Here is a 19,813-nt window from a genome sequence, read left to right on the forward strand (position 1 = left end):
AGGAGTAAGCGCTTTTGTTGGATACGAGATAACCTTGAACATTTATAACATGGTAGTCAGATAGTTAATTGATTGTACATGTTATAATTAATTAACCAGTGTGGTAATATATAGCACTTTTTTTTTCTTTCTAAAGAAAAGAGAGTCAGGCAGAGTGTCATTCTGTAATCCCTTACTTAGAAATTGATGGTAGAAGGATCAGAAGACCAAGGTTACTTTATACTGCATTTACCTCAGTATTCTCTTGGATTACCTATAACTATAAATCCCTATGAAGTGTTTATTTTTGTCTAAATAATAACTGTGAGTGCCTACATATATGTATATATATATGGGTACCAAGTGTGTGGTTGGTATTCATGAAAGCCAAATGAGTGTATCGGATCCCTGAAGCTTGAGTTGTAGACAGTGGTGAACCAAGCATGGGTGATGGGAACTCAGCCCCTTCCTCCATAAGAGCAGCAGTACATAACTAATGAGCCAACGCTCTACCTTTTCTATAAACTTATTTCTAAATGAGATTTTGGAAGATTCAGAAAGCTTACAGTGCTGATGTTGCAATAGCAGGATGGTATAGATGCATATTTTGTGTGCAGTGTTTCGGTGATTCCTTTTTTTTTAAGTAGGAAGCCATCATTTCATGCATGGTTACCTTCTCTGATGAATAGAATGATCCCTGTTGAATGGATGTGTATCTGGGTCTGAACTGTGTGATGATAAATTTAGACTGATTGGTTGAATAGCGTGGAGTGAAGTATAACAAGGATTTACACACTAGTAAAAGTCCTCCTTGAAGCAGTGATTTTTTGCTTTTGTAATATCATTACTAAAACACAAGTGTTATTGGGTATAGATAATACAAAATCAGTTGGCCTCTTTATTCGAACTTCACTGATAAAATTATTCCCTAAAATGTATGTCAGAGAATTAACAGAATGTTTTCACCATCGTTTTATTTATTGAAAATGTTTTGTAAACACTTGCCCTAAAATAAAAATCTTATTTCCCTTGTTTTTTACCTTCATTTTTACTGAAAAACACTTGGTCTTAAAAATAAAGTTTGCTCACCATTTATATTCCTAGTTATATGGGAATCTTTGTAATTGACTTATGCTACCTTCCCTCCCCCCCAAAAAAATAAAATTAAGAACTTTAAGTACTTTCTGCAATGTTAGTGTGTCAAATATAGTGCATTCTATTTATTTTAAGTAAGGCTTTTGTCCTCTACCCTATCATTGTATTTGCCCCAACTAGGAATCCAATTAGATAGCACGAAGTACCAGACTTTCCAATAGTAACATTACCTCATTCTTCTAGTAAGCTAACTAAAGTTTTAAAATAGAGCCCTTAGTTATATCATTAGTGATCCATTTTCTTGTTTTGTTTTGTTATTGTTGCTGTTGTTGTTATTTTTCAAGGCAGGGTATTTCAGTGTGACCCTGGTTGTCCTGGAGCTGGATCTACAGAGCAGGCTAAACTTGAACTCACCCAGATCTGCTGCCTCTGCCTCTAAAGTCATGTGCAATGACTTCCTGGGCACAGATCAGGTTTTACCAATTTTTTTGAGTATAATTGTGTATGCATGGACATGAACTTAAGGGACCTGGAGAGGGTTCAGTGGTTAACAACACAAGCAGAGGATAATGGAATCAAAATATATCAGCTCCAGACACCAGTATCTCAAACTTATTATTGTTTCCATATCTAGCTTCAAACAGTATCTGTTATAGATGATGTTCAAGACTGATTCATATTATATAGTCATTTATCCTTCTGAAGAGAAATGCTTATAGAATAAAGAGAAAGAACCAACCACATCTGAGGGGAGGCCTGCCATAGATTTCCAGGTTGAATGTGTCTACTAAATGATTACAGCTATACATCCAGAGAGCTAGGAATTTAAACTCATTTTCAGAATTACTACAGTGTCAGAGGAATGCATTATTACCTATTCATTTTCTTCTGTATATTAAGTCAAGGGAGTCTAGGAGGATAAAGTAAAAAGCTATCTCTATCCATTCTCCTCCATGCAGGCACAAACAGGTTCCCTGCACAACTTAAGTTTATTCCTGATGGTTGCACCAGTGTTTGGTTCTGCTCTGCAATGCCAGGATTTTTTTAAAATTATAACAGGTTTATAGAGAACAAGTCAAGGTGAGTTTGTGTTAATGAGAACAACAAAGACTAGCTTAGGTATTGTTATAAGAAAGTTTAGTGTGGTGTTGCACACTATGATCCTGGCTCTTAGTAAGTAAAGGCAGGAGAATTTCAAGTTAGAGGCCAGCCTGGACTACATAGTGAGGTCTGTCTCAACCTACTCCCCTTAAGAGAATTGTCATAAGAATTGAGCTATACAATTCTATAAACTCTAAGAGAATATATTGCATGAGTTAGTTGCTTAACAGATTTATCATTATTTTCAGAATAGTGGTCAGAGGTGATTTTTGTGGAAATTATAAGGCAAACACAGTTATTACCATTACTTTAGTGAAATCAATATTATATAGTCTGGGGGGCCGTCAACAAGTAGAGTCCATGCTCATATGCATAAGATCCTGGGCTTGAAACCCAATGCTCTAAGAGTGTCATTTAAGCTAGAGAATGTGACAAGCCTCAGATGATGTAATCATGTTCCCTGCCTGTTTTTCTCTCCGTGTTTTTCTGGAGACAGTGTTTTTTTGTGCAGCCCTGGCTGTCCTAGAACTCACATTGTAGACAAGGCTGGCCACCAATTCAGAGATTTGCCTGCCTCTTCCTCCCTGTTTTGGGATTAAAGGCATGAGCCACCACTGTCTGGCCCTTCCTGTCTTTTATAGTCAAAAAAGAGCTTTGTAGTCAACCAAGTGTTCCCCTGTCCAACAAATGCTTTGTAGCCTAACGGCAGGTTGCCTCTTCTGCTTCCATCACTTATTTTTTCTTGAAAGGGTCTTACTACACTGCACAGGCTAGCATCAAACTTGTTGCATTGCTGCCTCAGCATTCTAAGTGAAAGCCTACAGGAACGAACCACTATGGGTAGCGTATTCTTCTTCCCCTTACTTTTTGCTTTCCCCAACATCAACAGCACACACATCCACTGTGTACCTTCCAATTTTGCATTCAACTACTTACTAATTTACTACTTTACCCACCCTGGGCTTTGTGTATGTGTGTGATTTACTGGTTTCCTTTTTACCACCAGTCAATCTGAATAGTCAGCCTTGAACTAGAGAACTGTTTCTATGTTTTCTCATTTTTTTTCCTTTCTTTTTTCTCAGTTTGCAATGTTTATTGCTCCCTTCCATGAGGTAGGCTTTGATGATATCTGGCTGTCTGATCAGCTGGACAACCTCTCAGTGATTCAAATGGACCAGGAATATGTGATATGCTTTTACAATTTGAACTTAAATGGGATGAGAGTAAGGGGCTGTTGCCAAATGATCTGCAAGATAGGGTATGATTTTGTATTCACACTAGTGAATTGCCAGCATAAACAAAGAACTATTGGGAATGACAACTACAACAGATAAGGTCATGATGAAAACTCATCCAATAGCATTACACATGTAATTAAATCTGCTTGGCAACCTATTAGGGATCTCCTTATCTGAAATCATTTATTTGGCTTTTAAGTTGTATTAGGATTTTAGTCAACCACTTGCCAATACATTCAAAACTTACACTTAAAGAATTCTGCAATTATCTCTCAACGTTCTTATGTATTGGTAGCTGTATCACCACTGCTAGAGTGCCAGCAACTTGTCCTCATAGAAATGCTCAGAATGCCATTGTAGGTGCCAGTTGTCCAAGTACTGATTGCTTAGAATCAGGTCAGATGCCTTGAGAAAGAACATCCTGTTCAATTCAGAAGTCTTTACCTTCTTCTTGCTCTTTACCCATGCATAGGTGATGCCAAGTTCATTTAGTTAGAAAATTTGCATTAATCACAAAGATCTAATGTAGTCAGATCTAGCATGTACTCAAAAAAGATAATGGTAAATTGGGTATGGGCGGCCAACACTCCCCTGCAATCCTAGGACTAGAAGGGTGAATCTATAGGATGGTCGGTCATTCTGTGGTGCATAAATGAAATCCTGTCAACAAAACAAATACTACTGTAGAGCAGCAATAAAAAACAATAATGAGCCATAAGCTTTCTATGATTATGAGGAGGCCATAGAACGCGTGCTCTGGGTGTATGTTTATATAATTTGCCAGTTACAAAACTGTCTCAGTATCCGTGATATTTCTACACTTTCCTATGTTTAAAGTCATAGAGCAAAGCATGTGTTTTCTTCCTTTTATTCATAGACTCTTTTCCTATAGTTTTATTACACTTGAAAAAAGTACAAAATTGTTTGATTTGGTTCTAGGATATTCAGAAATCTCAAAAACCATTGTCTAGTAGTCACCTCAGCTTCTCCGGTTTCTCAGCCACTAAAGAGGTTGAGCAGGTAGTGTCTGCATAGGAGAGAGTGACTGTGAACCCACGGATTAAGGTTTTATGGATATGCTGACGGGTAGTTTTACTGTGTGACTAAATGGTATGAATGTTAATTTATTTGAATTGTGATATTGTTTTCCTTCTTCTTTGAAATATTCACAGGACCAGAATTTTGCCAGAGATGTATGTACGGAGTGTTCAGTTAATTGGCTTCGCTTAATCCAGTGCCTGTGCTGGTACCGTGACACAGAAGAGCCTTTCCTCATCCAGTAAATGCTGCCTGGCAAATACTCCGTGACATTTCCAGCCCTTTATAGCACCCACAAAGGTAGGCTGAGGTCTCTCATCTGAGCCCTTACTATGCAATCTGTTGCCCTGGACTCTGCCAACACTGCTGCTGGTTCTGCTGAGGCTCCAGAACCCCCGGTCATCTCAGTTTAGCCTTGAATATAGTTTTAATCTCATTTCAATTAGCAGTTATTATCAGTATGACTTGCTGTCAGTTGGTAAGAATTGCGATGCTGTTTCAATCCTGTGTGTTGCTCAGTGGCTTTAACCTATGGGTGCCTTGGGTTTTAATTTAGTGGTTTAGAGTGTTTTTTGTTTGTTTGTTTGATTTTGAGGGTTTTTTGTTGTTTTTTTTCTTGTGGGGTTGGGGAGGTTGAAATTTCCTTGTTATTAATGAGGTTAAGAAATTGTTAGGGGCACAAGAATCCCTCAAAACAAAGTATATTTTTAATTATTTTCTTTGATGAACTTGTAAGGATTGTTTACAGCCCATTTAACTGCAAATTGAGTTCTCTGATACCTCCAGTTTCTCATCTTCATGGCATCCTGCTATGACTTGATACTGCTCTTCTGTTGGGGAGAGAAAAAAAAATCTTTTAAGTTCAGAACCAAATGCAGACACTTCTTTTGCATTTTTAACCTTTTCCGAAGAACTGTAAATCAGTGATTTCCCATCCTTGCACTAAAATGTATTCCTTCTTTGTCTGCTGAGTAGAGAGCATCGGCCCACACCTTACACAGTGCAAAGATCTGTGATTAATGCAGATTAGAAAAGTGCTTTTTAAATACTCACGTAAATTGTTCTCAGTAATCTTTTCTGTGTGGATCTATTGTGAGATATATTCAGAAGTACAAAAATACTGTTGGATCTAACATGTATCTGATGCCATGTCAGAGGAGGGCACTGTTAGTACCGTGATATTGGTGTCCCTGAACATTCACAGTATGACATAGTGTCTGTGCTAGAATAGTATTGATAAATGTAGCCATTCTTGTTAAGTGTTAGAATTTAATCGAGTACCTCAGTGAAGGAAACACATCCCCACGACTTCCATAATTTTAGTTCTTGCTAAGGAATGCCAGTAGTCAGTCCCAGTATGCACCATGATTTATAGACTTGACAGTTGATTTGGTAAAAGATGCTATATGGCTTCTTTTACTAAATTATCAGAAACATCTGTCTCCTGTCTTATATATAAATGAGTGCTGGGATAGATTATATTAGTAATATATTCATTAGGAAGTTAAAATTGCTGGTAGGTGTGATTGACACAAATTACAGCACTTGCATCAGGAAATAAGAGATAGTTAATTCTTGAGGCAAACCTAAGTGGTAGTAAGCTGGGATCACAGACTCAGGTTATAATCACTGGAGGTGATCACATAATATTTTATTTGATACAGACCAAAGAAAAACATAAATCAGTGCATTTATCACATTGGTGGTCACTGCAAGTAAGCAGGCTACAGCAAAACAAGGGGAACTCTGTATAGATCTGGGATGTCTGATAACATGTTTAGCTTTCAGATTGGTAAGGGCTAGTGCCCTGCTAAGCATATATTTTAGGGCTGTAGTGAATTTGGTCCCCAACACCCATGTAAAGGCTGTGGAAAGCAGCAAACACCTATACCTCCAGCTCTGGGGAGATAGAAACTGTGACTTGCTTGCCATTCATATTATGGTGTCATTGAGCTGCAGGTTCATTCAGAGACCTTGTCTCAAAAAAAGGTGGAGAATGCCTCTGAAGACACTGATGCCAAGCTCTCCACACACAGAGAACCCATTTGACAGATTGGGATAGTCACAGGCACGTTCATACACAGGAATGAACAGTGAGTGACTTTCAAAGGAACAGTCTAAGGTAGTCTGTTTAGGGTCTGCACACCATCTACAATCACAAAGCTCAGCATTGAGACTCAGCCTTGAGGAACTTATGTTTACATAAAGACTTTTAACAACACAAAAGGGTTACAAGTCCAAGGCCTGTCTTATTTACAGAGTGAGTTCAGGCCAACCTGACAACATAATAAGATCCTGTGTCAAAATAAGTAATATATAGTTTACCTGTCATTCATGGAGCTCTTTGGTCAGTACTTAACATGATGTAAGAAGAAGTAGATAGAAGGTTGGGATGGGCCACCAAAATGGCTTCACAAGTAAAAGCACTTGATTCAAAACTTGACAGCCTGAGTTCAGTCCCTGAGCACTCATGGTCGAGAAAAAGAACTGCCTCCATCTGGTTGTTTTTTGACCTCTGTGTTTGAACAGTTGGCTTTTGAGGAAACGGATGCTTTTCCCCAGTATCACAGGGGGCTGGGGAGTGTGAACAGAAGTTTGAGCCAGCATAATAATTTATCTATAAATGAAGCAGTTCTTTACTAGTAAATATATATATATATATACATATATATATATATATACTATTTAAATATAGTTTAATATGGTACAGTTTTACATTGATATATTTGATGCATTGATGACTATCTGCTACATATATATGTAAACTGATAGTAAATTTTATTTTTTTCTCAAAAACAAAAAAAATATCAGATTAGATTAATCTTTCATTACAAGGCTACTAAGAGAAGTTTCCTTATATCTGATTTAAAATTATAGAGCTTTGTTTAACAGTATATAATAAGGAATGGTCAAAGTGGTAAATTTATGGAGGTTTAAAAACACATATTTTTGAAAGGCTTCTATTATACTATTTTGTGTAAGCAGTGATCAGTAAAACGCTTAGCACAAATCTCTCACACAGCCTGCTAGGCCACAGATAAAAGATGACATTCAGACGACATGCAGCTGAGAATGACCGTGAAGGTCTGATCCTCCTGCCATAACCACTCAAGTTCTGGGGTTACAGAAGTGAGTAACCCAGCCTGGCTCCTTATTTTTATTTTGTGATACCAGGCTCGTGCTCAGGGCCCTGAGTGTGGTGTGCCATGTGGTCACTGTGCCACGGGGCTCATCCAGCCTCACCTCACAGTGTAAGGGAGAAGAAATTTTGCTTACTTCTTCTGTTTCCCTTGACCCTATTTATCACGGCTGTTTTTGTCTTACACATAGGTATATGTTTAAAGTGGAGATAATAATACCTATATCTATTTACTACACAGAGTCATTGTAAGACTTGTCCTGAAATCATGGTATAGACTTTATAGGTGTGCTTGCTGCATGAATACCCTGGAGAGAAAAATGGAGTGGTCATTTATTAATTTTGTAGATCATATCCCTAAGGTTTTTAAAATATTTTAATATTGCTGAATTTTGGATACATAAATAATTTTTGTAGCAAAAGCCTTGAAGTTGCCATGGCAAAATTTTGACATGTAATTATGATCAGGTTTCATTTCATTCCTTCTTTTCATCCTTCCTTCCTTTCTTCCTTCCTTTCTTCCCTTTATTCTTTCTTTAGGATTGGGTCTCATGTCAGGTGGTATCAGTGAATACCTTTAATCCCAGCTGAGGCAGGTAGATCTTTGAGTTTAAGGCCACCCTTCTCTATAGAGTGAATTCCTGGATAGCCAGAGTTATGCAGAAAAGCCCTGTCTTGAATTAGGAAACAAAACACAGAACAGAACAGAACAGAACAAAACAAAACAAAACAAAACAAAACAAAAAGTAGAAGTCTTTCATAAAAATTAAAAAAAGACAGGGCTAGGACACACATAGGTCTGACTAGCTTCAAATTCATTATGTAGCAAGCTTGACTTTGAACTTCTGACTCCCTTCTTTCTGTTTCCCTGTTAAGTGCTGGGATTAGAGGAATGTGCAACAACAACGACCAGTTTTATGTGGTGATGGACATCAAACTCAGAGCTTCAGTTTGCTAGGCAGACGTTTTACCAGTTGAGCCTTCGCCCCAGCGCTAGATAGGTTACTTTATTGAACATTGTCCTAAAAAACAAAGTCTTTAGAAATAATTACTGAGATAAAAGGATCTAGTCGAAATGACTATTTATGTAGATACTGTTCTACTGAGGCTGTTGCAAAAGAAACATTTGTGAGGAAAGAAGAGTAAGAGACCATGACATGACCTTATTTAGACTCTGATGTGATTCTTTCAATGAACTAGTCTGCTTGGGTTACCATAGTAACAGCACTGTACTAAGTGCACTTTCAAAACTGTTATAGTGGTTGTTTTTATATTATGCTGCATGATTTGTTAAGATGGAAGGAGATGCATTAACTCTACAACTAGAATCATGGTAAGTGAGCATTTAGGCAGCCTATTTAGGAAGATTAATAATGATAATATTCATTTGGCCTCTTTTGTTATATTAAAAAAGAAACATATTTGAAATAAGTTATTTGCTATCATTGATTTTTGGAGACAAAAGAATTCAGCTAGCAGCCAATCTGTGTTCAAAGATTCATATTTCATTCATGATCACATTTGAAACAACTCCTACGAGAGTTTTCTTGGAAATTTAGATTGGAAAAGGTGGGAATTATTTTAAATGGGTTTTGTTTTCCTTAAGATTTCTTTGCTTTGCAAAGAAAGGTATTTGGGAAGTATAGGAGCAGAAAGATGTGAAGTTATTGCTTCTAGCAAATTGTAAGGAGAGTGTATTTCATTAGATTTTATGGCTTTTTTAGCTTCTGACCTTTTTTTTTTTTTTTTTTTTTGGAGCTGAGGACTGATCCCAGTGCCTTGTGCTTGATAGGCAAGCACTCTACCACTGAGCTAAATCCCTAACCCCAACTTCTGAGGTTTTGTAATACACATAAAATCCTACTGGAATTAGAACCTTTCTGTTCACATAAATAATAGGGATTGGTGGTGGGTGATGGTGAGGGACTTACACGTTTCCTGAGATTTCTTAGGTTGAGGTAAGATTAGCTATTACATTTTTGAAGGAGACCCTCTGTAGAGCTCACTCACATCCATGTTATTGGTGCCCAGTTCTTGTCCCGGTGTCTTGGTGCACTCTGAAGACTGTTCCTCTTAGAGATGTTTTCTCACCTCCAGTCTGGACCTCTGCAGAAGTAGCTGCTTCATTATTCTGAGTAAGCATCCGTAGCTCTGAAGTGCTGCTTCTCTGGGGTTCAGCCAGTTGCTCCTCTTTTGCTGCCCTGAATAATAGCTTCTGGTTCACATTACAATCTGAGTATAATATAATAAAAATGATAAGTGTGGTTTTTAATTCTCTAGGGAAATTTTTGTTCTATTAACATTAAAAGATATATGTGCTATTAGCAAAAAAAATTCATTTGTTTAAATATTCTCATTTTTGCCTTACTATTGAAAGTAGTTCAAAAAATTAACTCTTTTGGAGTTATTACATTGTGTTGTTATGCCCTCACATGGGGAGAAACAGTGTCTCAATCTGTCTCAAAAAACTGGCTAAAGACCTGTTGATACCAGGAAACCAAAATATAAATACACTGGGTTTTTTCCTAATTAGTAATTGCCATTTTCTGCTCTTATTATGCTGATTTTTAAACAGGTATAATTTTTTACATATAAATCATGTATACATAAATTGTTTCTCTATATAATATGAATTATAGCTTTGAAAAAATTTAAACCTTTACCTTCTTCTTCACTGAAGACTTGTAAAAAGTAACACCTGTGTTGTCACCTAAATTCTGTTTTGATTTTTTTTCTCTTGTCACATTGATTTTTTTAATTGTTCTTAAAATAAAAACAGCATTTCAATTAGATAGTGGTGGCACATACCTGTAATCCCACACTTGGGAGGCAGAGGGACGCTGATATCTGTGATTTCAAGGCCTGATCAGGATACTTAAGGCTATACAGAGAAACCCTCTGTCAAAAAACAAAACAAAAAAAAAAAAAAAAAAACAACAGCAACATAAAACCAGCATTTTAATATAAGTTATATAGCTTTTGTAATACTCATACAAAATAGTTTAAAGATTGTAAACTATCTATATTTTATTGTTCAGAAGTTGTAAGATTTTTGAGGCTTGAAGGAAGTAAAGGTGATTATTTTTTGAATTTATCTTATACAACTATGTCTGATTGGACAGAAAGTTGAGACATGGTAGAATCCTAAATTTTCATCTTAATCTATACTTATGAGTTCATATTGATGCTATCAGTGAAAACCAATGAATTTATTATATTGACATATTTTAGCTGGAAAAGAAAATGCAGAAGAATTGAGCAGGCAAATAGAAAAGAAGGCCTCATTTCTACTATATGTTGTATTTTGGGAGCAGTCAACACTATATATGATTCTCTTCATAGTGTTTTATAGTTCACCATAGTAAGAATACTCATCAGCTGCTGTTGCCATATATAAATGCACCCAAATTTTTATAACTTAAATAATTGTAAGTTATTGTTGCTGGAAACTCTTTGGGTCAGCTGAAAACTCACTGGAGTAGGTTGAATTCATCCAGTAGAACTGCTTCTGCCCTGTCTTATCTGTGGTTAGCTCTTAACTGTCAATTGGGAGTGTGGCTGTTCCATGGGTGTTAATTCTAGAGCTCCACCCCATGAAGCAAGCCTTGCCAAAGGAAGCTTGTCGTGTGGCACTGAGGAAAGCATGTCCTATTGCACAAATGCTTTTAAAGCCTCTTTTCTTGCTGTCTAAGAAATCTCACAGCAGGTCCAAAGTAAGCCTGCCCTGCCTAACAAAAAGCAGTCACCAAACCCAGCATCACTGAGGCAAAGAACACTCATGCCTTGGGAATGGGGAGCTGAAAGGAATGATATTTCAGCTGCAGCCAGACCTCTACATGGAAAACAATCCAAATTGATTCCTTAATTGGCAAAGCTCTTAACCATAATTTTGCAGAATAAACACATTAGCAGTGTTTCAGTTCACAAGTAGCAGAATAATGCAAGTTAAAGTAATATCTGCTGGGTGATGGTGTCACTGCCAGTAAAGTTACAGGGCGTTGAGCATTTATTCTCAGGCAGTTGTTATTTGGTAAAATATATCTTCTATGCAGGTGTGGTAGTTCATACCTTTAATCCCAGCATTTAAGAGGCAGAAGCAGACACATCTCTGAGATGGAGCCCAGCAAGGTCTACAGAGTGAGTTTGACACAGAGAAACCCTGTCTCAAAAAACCAAAATATATATCTTTCGATCTAGTAAATCCATTTCCATAACAAAAGTAGGAAGAGAACTTGGGGAGAGTTAAGACATGCTTATGGCATTCTACAGTAAGAAAATGAATGTGTGTAACAAGTTTACAGTTGATTTATCAGCTGCAGGACATGAAACATCACATGGTATCCTGACAAAGGATAATGCTATCACCTGGAAGGAGTAGTCCAACCAGTCCTACTTGGCAAGTTTAAGGGTAGGAAAGGCCCTATCTCAGGGAATAAATGAAGATGTATGTCCCTGAGGAAAGACGTCTAACATTGCCCTCTGGCCTCTATGCCCACAGAAGAAGCACAAAAAATACTGATGTCTAATATGACATTTATGGACTGTCTAGACACGATTGGAAGTATTTAACATGTACTAATTAACTTTGCTCATAGAAGCCCTGGATAGGAAAAGCAGTGCTAGGCAGGTCTAAAAGTGACATTTTATTGAGAAACATTGCCATTGGGGAAAAGTGATAATTATTCTTTCTGTGTTTGAAACTCCACTTACATCAGTAACAAAGAAATGAGGGTTTATAGCCAAGAAGTTAAGGAAAGGGAATGCCTAAAAGGAAACTTTGGATTAGAGACCCTGGCTAAGCCAACTTGACAGATTCTTACTGAAGGCAGATGTAGGTGCTCTGATGTATGTTGGGTTTGCACAGTCTAGACTTACTTAGCAAGATGCTTGTTAGGACTAGGTGATATAGACCCCATGTATAAAGCACAAGAGCTAGGACTGAGGCCTGGAGAGATTAAAGAAACTTAGCTAAGCAAATCAAGGAGAGAGTCTTTGAAAGAAACAAACACTTGATTTTCATTTTATAGGGAAGGGAATTAAAGAAGTGGTTAAGATATTTGCCCAAACCCCCAGTTAGGAAGTAGAAGAAACAAGGGTATGAATATGCATAAAAGATTGAACTTCAAAATCCACACAACCAAATGGATAACAGTTCAAGAATTCACTTCAAGGCCTTTTGATCATTTCTGATGTACTAGTCCTCTTTCTAAGCTTGCCGAATTCCCTGAGTACTACCTAATGTCATAGTGTTGAAATCTAGGTAAACAGATTTTCTCTCTGTTCATTTTTTCAGAGAACAGTAGTAATCTCAAAAATCAGTAGTTTTAACTGGGGGACTATAGGAATAAATGCAATTTTTTAGGCGCAAATCTCAGGCATAATTCAGCTTACTCCAAAGGTTGGACTTTGAAAACAATGTCTGCCCCATTTAATTTTTATCTAAATTTTGTGTGAAAAGTGTTAATTATCAGAGTAGGAGATTTTTGAGAGAATAGACACCCTACACATGCTGACCCATTAAGCGCCTTTCAAAAAGAGATGGATTGCTGTTTGGTGCTCTGGTTTCCTGCATTTCACTCCTTTCCCTTCTTATTTCTCTTTCATTCCTATCATGGCTGTGGCTCTGCAACTCTTATGAAATTTATTTTTGTTTTAAATTCAATAGATGTCAGTTCTATAAATTTGTTCTATATATTCTGCTTCAAATGTGGCAGATGTGAAAGAGAGAAACACCTCTGGTAGAATAGCAATGACTTGATTTTCTGTGATTCTTACCATTACGAAAGTGTACTAGCAGGGTAAGCCAAGAGAGAATAAGGTGTAATTGCTTGACTAAAGTGGTGGTAGCATACTTCCAGTATGTCCTCTGAATACCAAATTAGGAAGAGGACTTAAATGAGGAATATTCTTTATTAGGGAAATAGGAAAGGTGAAAAAAATGAGACCCAAATGTAGCATGGGTGCATCACTGAAGTCTGAGGTAAAATATAATCTACTCTGGAATAGTCTGTGAAGATATTTAAAAGCCAGTACATCTACATGTGTTTCTCCTACAAGTTTCATAGAATAAATGGGCTTAGAAAGAGGAAGCTGCTTACACCATCTTAACAATTTTATTATAAAGACAAGGCAAAAATCTAGAAATGCAGGAATATTACTATACTGTTCTTTGCTTCAGTATTAACTTACTTTCCTCTGACAATAATTCATTTTTATTTCTTCAGTAACTAATAAAGAGCATCAGCTTTCAGGAATAAGACTTGATACTACTTATGCTCACTTGACAAACACCAGTGTGTGACTTACTGAATATATGCCTGTTATTCTGTGCAAGTCCTCACTTACTAGCAAGCTAGTTAATGTATTATTATTATTATTATTATTATTATTATTATTATATTTATATTATGAGAAATGAAATAAACTGTGTGGATTAAATGTCTTATCATAAATATTTCATTTTAAAATTTGCTAATTTATCAACAAATATCTTGTCTTTTAATCTCTATGTTCATCTTATTTTTTAAATATTGAAGACTGGATTTTATTCCATTCCTGAATTTGCTTTATTTTTGCAAACCTTGGTAGATAAGTTCTGAGCGTGTTTTAATGACCCATGAAGCTGATAATCCCTACTACTTATCTGACCTCTGAATAAATTCAAATATACCTAGATAACAAATTATGTGTTAGACACTTAGAATTCAAATTCAGTGTTCTAAGATAAATATTTAGACCAATATGTTTCTGAAGAAAATTCTTATGACTTACTCAGTACTTTATTGCTGTGAAGAGACAATATCATCACAATTCTTATAAATGAAAACATTTAATTGGGGCTGGCTTACAGTTTCAGAAGTTTAATCTATTTTCATGGTGTGAAGCATGACAGAGTACAGGCGAACTGATGCTGAAAAGGAGCTGAGAGTTCTACATCTTGATCCACAGGGAACATAAGGAAACTGTATATTATACTGGGCCTAACATGAACATATTAGACCTAAAAGCCTGTCTCTTCCAACAAGGCCACACCTCTTAATAATGCCACTCTCTTTGGACCCAGGTTTCAGTCTGTTGGGCCAAACCTATTCAAATAACCACAGTGATTATAATTTAAACCTGGAGATTGTTTCCTATCCAAAGAGGGCATTTCTATTCTGGTCTGTTCTTTCTTTTCTTCCTCCTCCTCTTCCTCCTTTTTTCTTCTTCCTCCTCTTCCTCTATTTTCTTCTTTTTTTTTCATAGATCCAATTAGGATCACTTGCCTTTACCTCCTACTAACTGTCTAAAAGAAGCTAAGTAAGTGATATGCTGGTGTATATTTATTTAATAATTCAGCTCTGGGGTGGGAGTATACATTGGGAACACTGGGTTGTAGTGTTTCTTGATTTCCATGATATAAATTTTTCCATGAGACCCAGTTTTATGCCACTGACAATTACATGTGGAGTTGAAAGAAGATGTACAGTAGACCAGCAATGCACAGTGTTTCTATCATGCAGATAGAATGTATGCAACATGGGAAGGGTAGAGAAAAATATAGTTTAAAACCAGGAAGAAGTGATAAATTCTGACTGTCTATTATTTTAACATATACCTAATTGTAAGTTTATGTGCCTTACCATTTAATAATGATGGTGTCAGCAAACAGTTATGCATCTTATGACATAAGACATACTGACTCCAGTTGTTCTAGACCTGCAAGGTATCAGTTCCTTCTGACTGTGCAATTCTGGTGTCAGTAAATGTCTGAGCATTTATTTGATTAAATAATGACCCTAAGGCCCAAGAAGGCATTCAGAAATCAAGACCTATATCTTTTCCAATTTTATTTCAAGTGGTTACAAACTATCTTGTGTGTTGTCTTATGTCTTATAAACCCTAGATATAAGCAACATTTTTTTAAACAAAACACAATTTCTTACCTAAAGCCTTTTCAAAAATGTCTTCAACCTTAAATTGCCTCACTTTGTCCTCCTAGCATTCGCAATATGGTTTATTTCTTTTTCTAGAAATATCACAAATTCTGCGGGCATGCATTTCCTTCTGTGGGAATCTCCCATTCTCCTTGATGTTTTTGCAGTTCCTTGTACTTCCTTTGAACTCAGCTTCACTTACGTAGCAAATGTCTGTTACTCAGCAAATTATCAGTTACCTTTGGATCATTCCATACTCAACTCTTTAATACCTTTAAAATGATCAGTAAATACTTTTTTAATAGGACAAATTGTGGAGAATGCATGAGAAAGTATGAGAAACTGACCAAAATTTAAAACTTTTTGAGGTTAGATCATGTGCACCATTATTTTTCCTGGTAATTCAGAACCAGCTTATTGGTTATCTAGCCATATCTTGAAACAGGAGAACATCATGGGGACTCATGAAGTTAGCAGAGGAGGATTACAGGGAGCAAACAGCACTCAAAACCAAAAAGTTTAAGTTGTATAACTATATTTACAAATTATTTTTTTTCTGATTTGATGTTCTGTATTGTATTCTCAAAATAAAGCCAAAAGTTTCCAGCATAAAGACAGATTAGCCTTTGTATGGGGGAAGCCTCATTTGGCAGAGGCGGGGAGGGAAAGTCATGGATCTCTGTAGCTTGAGGGACGCTCGACTCCATAAACATAAAGGAGAAGTAAGTGCCTCATCACAGCCTCTGTTGTGTTCTCAGCAATTTCTCTGGAATCCTCTGTGCTCCTGAATTGTAAACATTGATGATCCAGTGTGTGAAGCAGTCTCTAAAGTAAAAAATACCCCTAGTGCTCTTGGAGAGAAAGTGGTGCAGGCTCTTCCTGTTCTTTCTGCAATATTTTTTTCCCCAATCTTTTACCGTAAGCTATCACCTAGTGGTAGAAGTTTAAATTTCATGTTTAGACATCCAAACAGTACACTAAAATGTTACAGACCCCTAGTAAACATTTGTTTAATTTTGTATACTCTTAGGTCAATGATTGTTGTGGCACATCAGAGAAGTCATATTTGTTATTAACAATTGTTTGACAATGATTCTTTTAAGGATGTTTATTTTAACAGTTTGATTTTTTATAGCATTATGAAGAATCTACCTTTACTAAGGAACTGTAATTCAATCTAGTAATCTTTTCTTTCCTTTTCCTCTTCTCTCTTCTTTCTCCAGAATGAGGTCACTCTGACACCATGGTGTTCTTTTAACTGTGGTCATCTTTTGTATCATCAGTTCCTGCTATACCCTCATCTTGGATCTCAAGATGGACCGGGGACTCTTTGGTAAGAATGCAGGAGAAAACACTTTCCTCTGGAAAGAAATTGTATACCCTCAAAAAGAATGTATGGAATGTTCACACTTATCTTAGATATATCTGTAGTTAGGTCATACATCAGTACTGACACAGGTTTAGTTAACTAATATGATTACAAAACAATTATCCCAGATACCAATCTAGTCCACAAAACACCTTATCTTGTTTGTTTGCTGTGTAGTAGATGCAGTGGGACATTTGTTAGAAGTGAGTCCCACCCAATCAATGTGGGAGAAAAAATATATATGTTACATATTGTATATAATATATTTTATATATAATATATTTTTTATGATTTATTGGCATATTAGAGTTACAGTACTATGAAATGCTGAATTTTAAATTAAAAGAACAAGAATCCTTACATAGATCATTTAGTAAAGGTAAATGTGGTGTTTAGATCTTGAAAACATTAAGCCATGAACTGGGAATCTAGATGTCAGTATCCAATCCCAGCTGTACACCAACTAGGCCATTCAGACAGTGAAGACCGCAGAAGATTATCAAACTAAGTGTGTTAGACTACATTATCTCTTGATATTTTTATTGGCCTAACATTCTGCTGTGGATAGCTTAGAGATTGACTTAATAATAAGGATTTATATATTTATTTCATGTATATGACTACACTGTACCTGTCTTTAGACACAGCAGAAGAGGGCATCAGATCCCATTACAGATGGTTGTGAGCCACCATGTGGTTGTTGGAATTTGAAATCAGGACCTCTTGAAGAGCAGTCAGTGCTCTTAAACGCTGAGCCGTATCTCTAAGCCTTAGTTAATGTTGTGACCTATTCCAAAATGTCACCATTATGTCAGATTTGTGTTTGAAAAGTATGTGACTGTGGTATGTCCTCGGTAGAGAAAGCTGCCTGCGAGGACTGGAGCAGCATGCGTGAGCAGAATGGTGTGTGCATAGGGACCATGGGTGAGCCCTTTGCAGTGATCCTTACATGAGAATTTAGGAAACATCACTGAGCATTGAACATTCTTTTTATAATTTTCAACTAAAGGGAAACAAGGGGCAGAGCCAGGTGACAGCATGCAGGCACAAACAGGCCCAGGATGTATATTACAGTCCCTAGTACCGTTTTAAAGAAAGAAAGAAAGCAGGGTCAGGTAAAATTGCTTCATGTTCACCACATGTGTGGTTTTTATGACTGTTGTGGTGTTTGGTAAACACTGGGACACATTTGTTTCCTGTGCTGACTGTGTAAGTTCAGTGTCTCTATATCAATATTAGTTTGTTTTCTGTCATAGATTTCTAATTTATAGACTTCAATAAAGTGAGATTGGCGAATAGATTCTGTCAGTCTGTTTCTTTATTATTACATATTTTAATGCTCTAGATAATAGATAATAAAGCATACATTCTTGAAATATAATTGCAAATTTGTAAGAAAAAGTGAAGTCATTGCACAGTCCAGTTTACCTTCATTCTGAAATCCTGTTACAGTCCTCATACAAAATCTGCCTGCCACCTCTCAATGGGGAACCTATGTTGGGTGTGTGTGTAATAAACTGGGAAGGGGACCATGAAAGGGATAAAAAGAGCCCTTAAGGCAGTAGGGGTGGGAGTGATCACCGACATGTGACATGAAAATAGAAGAGGAGCCACTGTGTTGCAAGAAGAGGGGTTAGGGCAATGGGGCAGGAATGAATCTGAAGAATTCAGAATGAAGACTGAGGAGATCCCCTACAGAAACCTTTTGCTGATTTTTGCTAGCAAATTCTTTTTATTTACAAGCTAATTTTCAGCTCATTGATAATGTTTAAAACTGACTAATCAAAACATTTAAATTATGGCGGCAAATGGCATGGATAATTACAAATGTTTGTCTCTAGGGAGTGGGAAAAGAGGGCAGTACAAAGGGACTGATTTTAGGTTTTTGTTAACCTTCTAGTGGTGATGAATACACTTGGTTAAAGTTAAAATAGGGTTGGAGGAATGGCTCAGTACCTATGGAAATCTGCTGATCTTGGAGAGGAACTTGCTCAGTTCCCAGTACCCCATGACAGCTCACAGTCATCTGCAATTCCAATGCCAGGGACTCATTGTCTTCTCCTAGCTTCTGAAGGGACAAGGTACAGATATATACATGCCAGCAAACACTCACACACATAAAAGAGGAATCCTTTTGAACAGTAAATTAAATAAATCCTACAGCTTAGTACCTAGGAGTTCTAGTTTCCAAAATGGCACAGCCTTGAAATACACTTTAAAGTGCTAATGTTGCTTAGTAATAAGTAAATTGTGTGTTCTGGGATCTGTTGGCAGTTGTATATTTAAGAATCTTGGATAAAATGCATTAGCAGAATACTATGATCAGTGATGCTTCTCAAATCCAAGCCTCGATTTATTTTTCAACATCAAAAATAAAAGGCAACACTTATGTGTGGGATGAAGAAATTACAGTTTGCCCATTGTGTCTGACACTGATATCTGGGAGAGAGAAGTGCTTCTAGTTGAGAGTTCATCGTCTCAATATTTCATGTAGTATTACTCTGTCTACCATTCCTTGACAGTGACTCTTTATATTTCTGAGTCAATCCATGTGATTAGCAGGCAATTCTCTTTTCTATAACTTCTTTCATTTCCTCTTATTTTTAAAAAGTTTTTTGCTTCTTTAATTGGATATTTTTATATTTTCATTACAAATGTTATGTACATTTCCCGTTTTCTGTCCATAAGATCTCTAGATGGTCCCTATCCAATTCCTCTACAACCACCCTTACTACCCCTTGACATTCCCATGAACTGGGAGCTAAAGCTAGGGATGAAACCAAAGGGCTTCTCCTTCCATTGGTGCCCAACAAGGCCATCCTCTCCTACATATACAGTTTGAGCACTAGGTCGGTCCATATCCATTCTTTGAATATTGGTTTAACCTGCAATTCCTGGTTTGTTGGCATTGTTGTTCTTATGGTATTGAATGCCCCTT

At 36.7% G+C, this 19,813-nt stretch overlaps 1 protein-coding gene across 1 annotated transcript in view; it reads left to right on the forward strand.

The window, feature by feature from the left end:
- Positions 1-19,813, forward strand: part of LOC134484322 (uncharacterized) — a 170,209-nt gene that overhangs the window by 38,087 nt on the left and 112,309 nt on the right. The window contains exons 2-3 of the mRNA XM_087601388.1: positions 4,586-4,751; positions 16,730-16,839. The gene's annotated coding sequence lies outside the window, so the exon portion shown is untranslated. The remainder of the gene's footprint in view (positions 1-4,585; positions 4,752-16,729; positions 16,840-19,813) is intronic.

This window comes from Rattus norvegicus, chromosome Y (assembly GCF_021556685.1).
Source record: "Rattus norvegicus strain SHRSP/BbbUtx chromosome Y, alternate assembly SHRSP_T2T, whole genome shotgun sequence".
Taxonomy (NCBI): domain Eukaryota; kingdom Metazoa; phylum Chordata; class Mammalia; order Rodentia; family Muridae; genus Rattus; species Rattus norvegicus.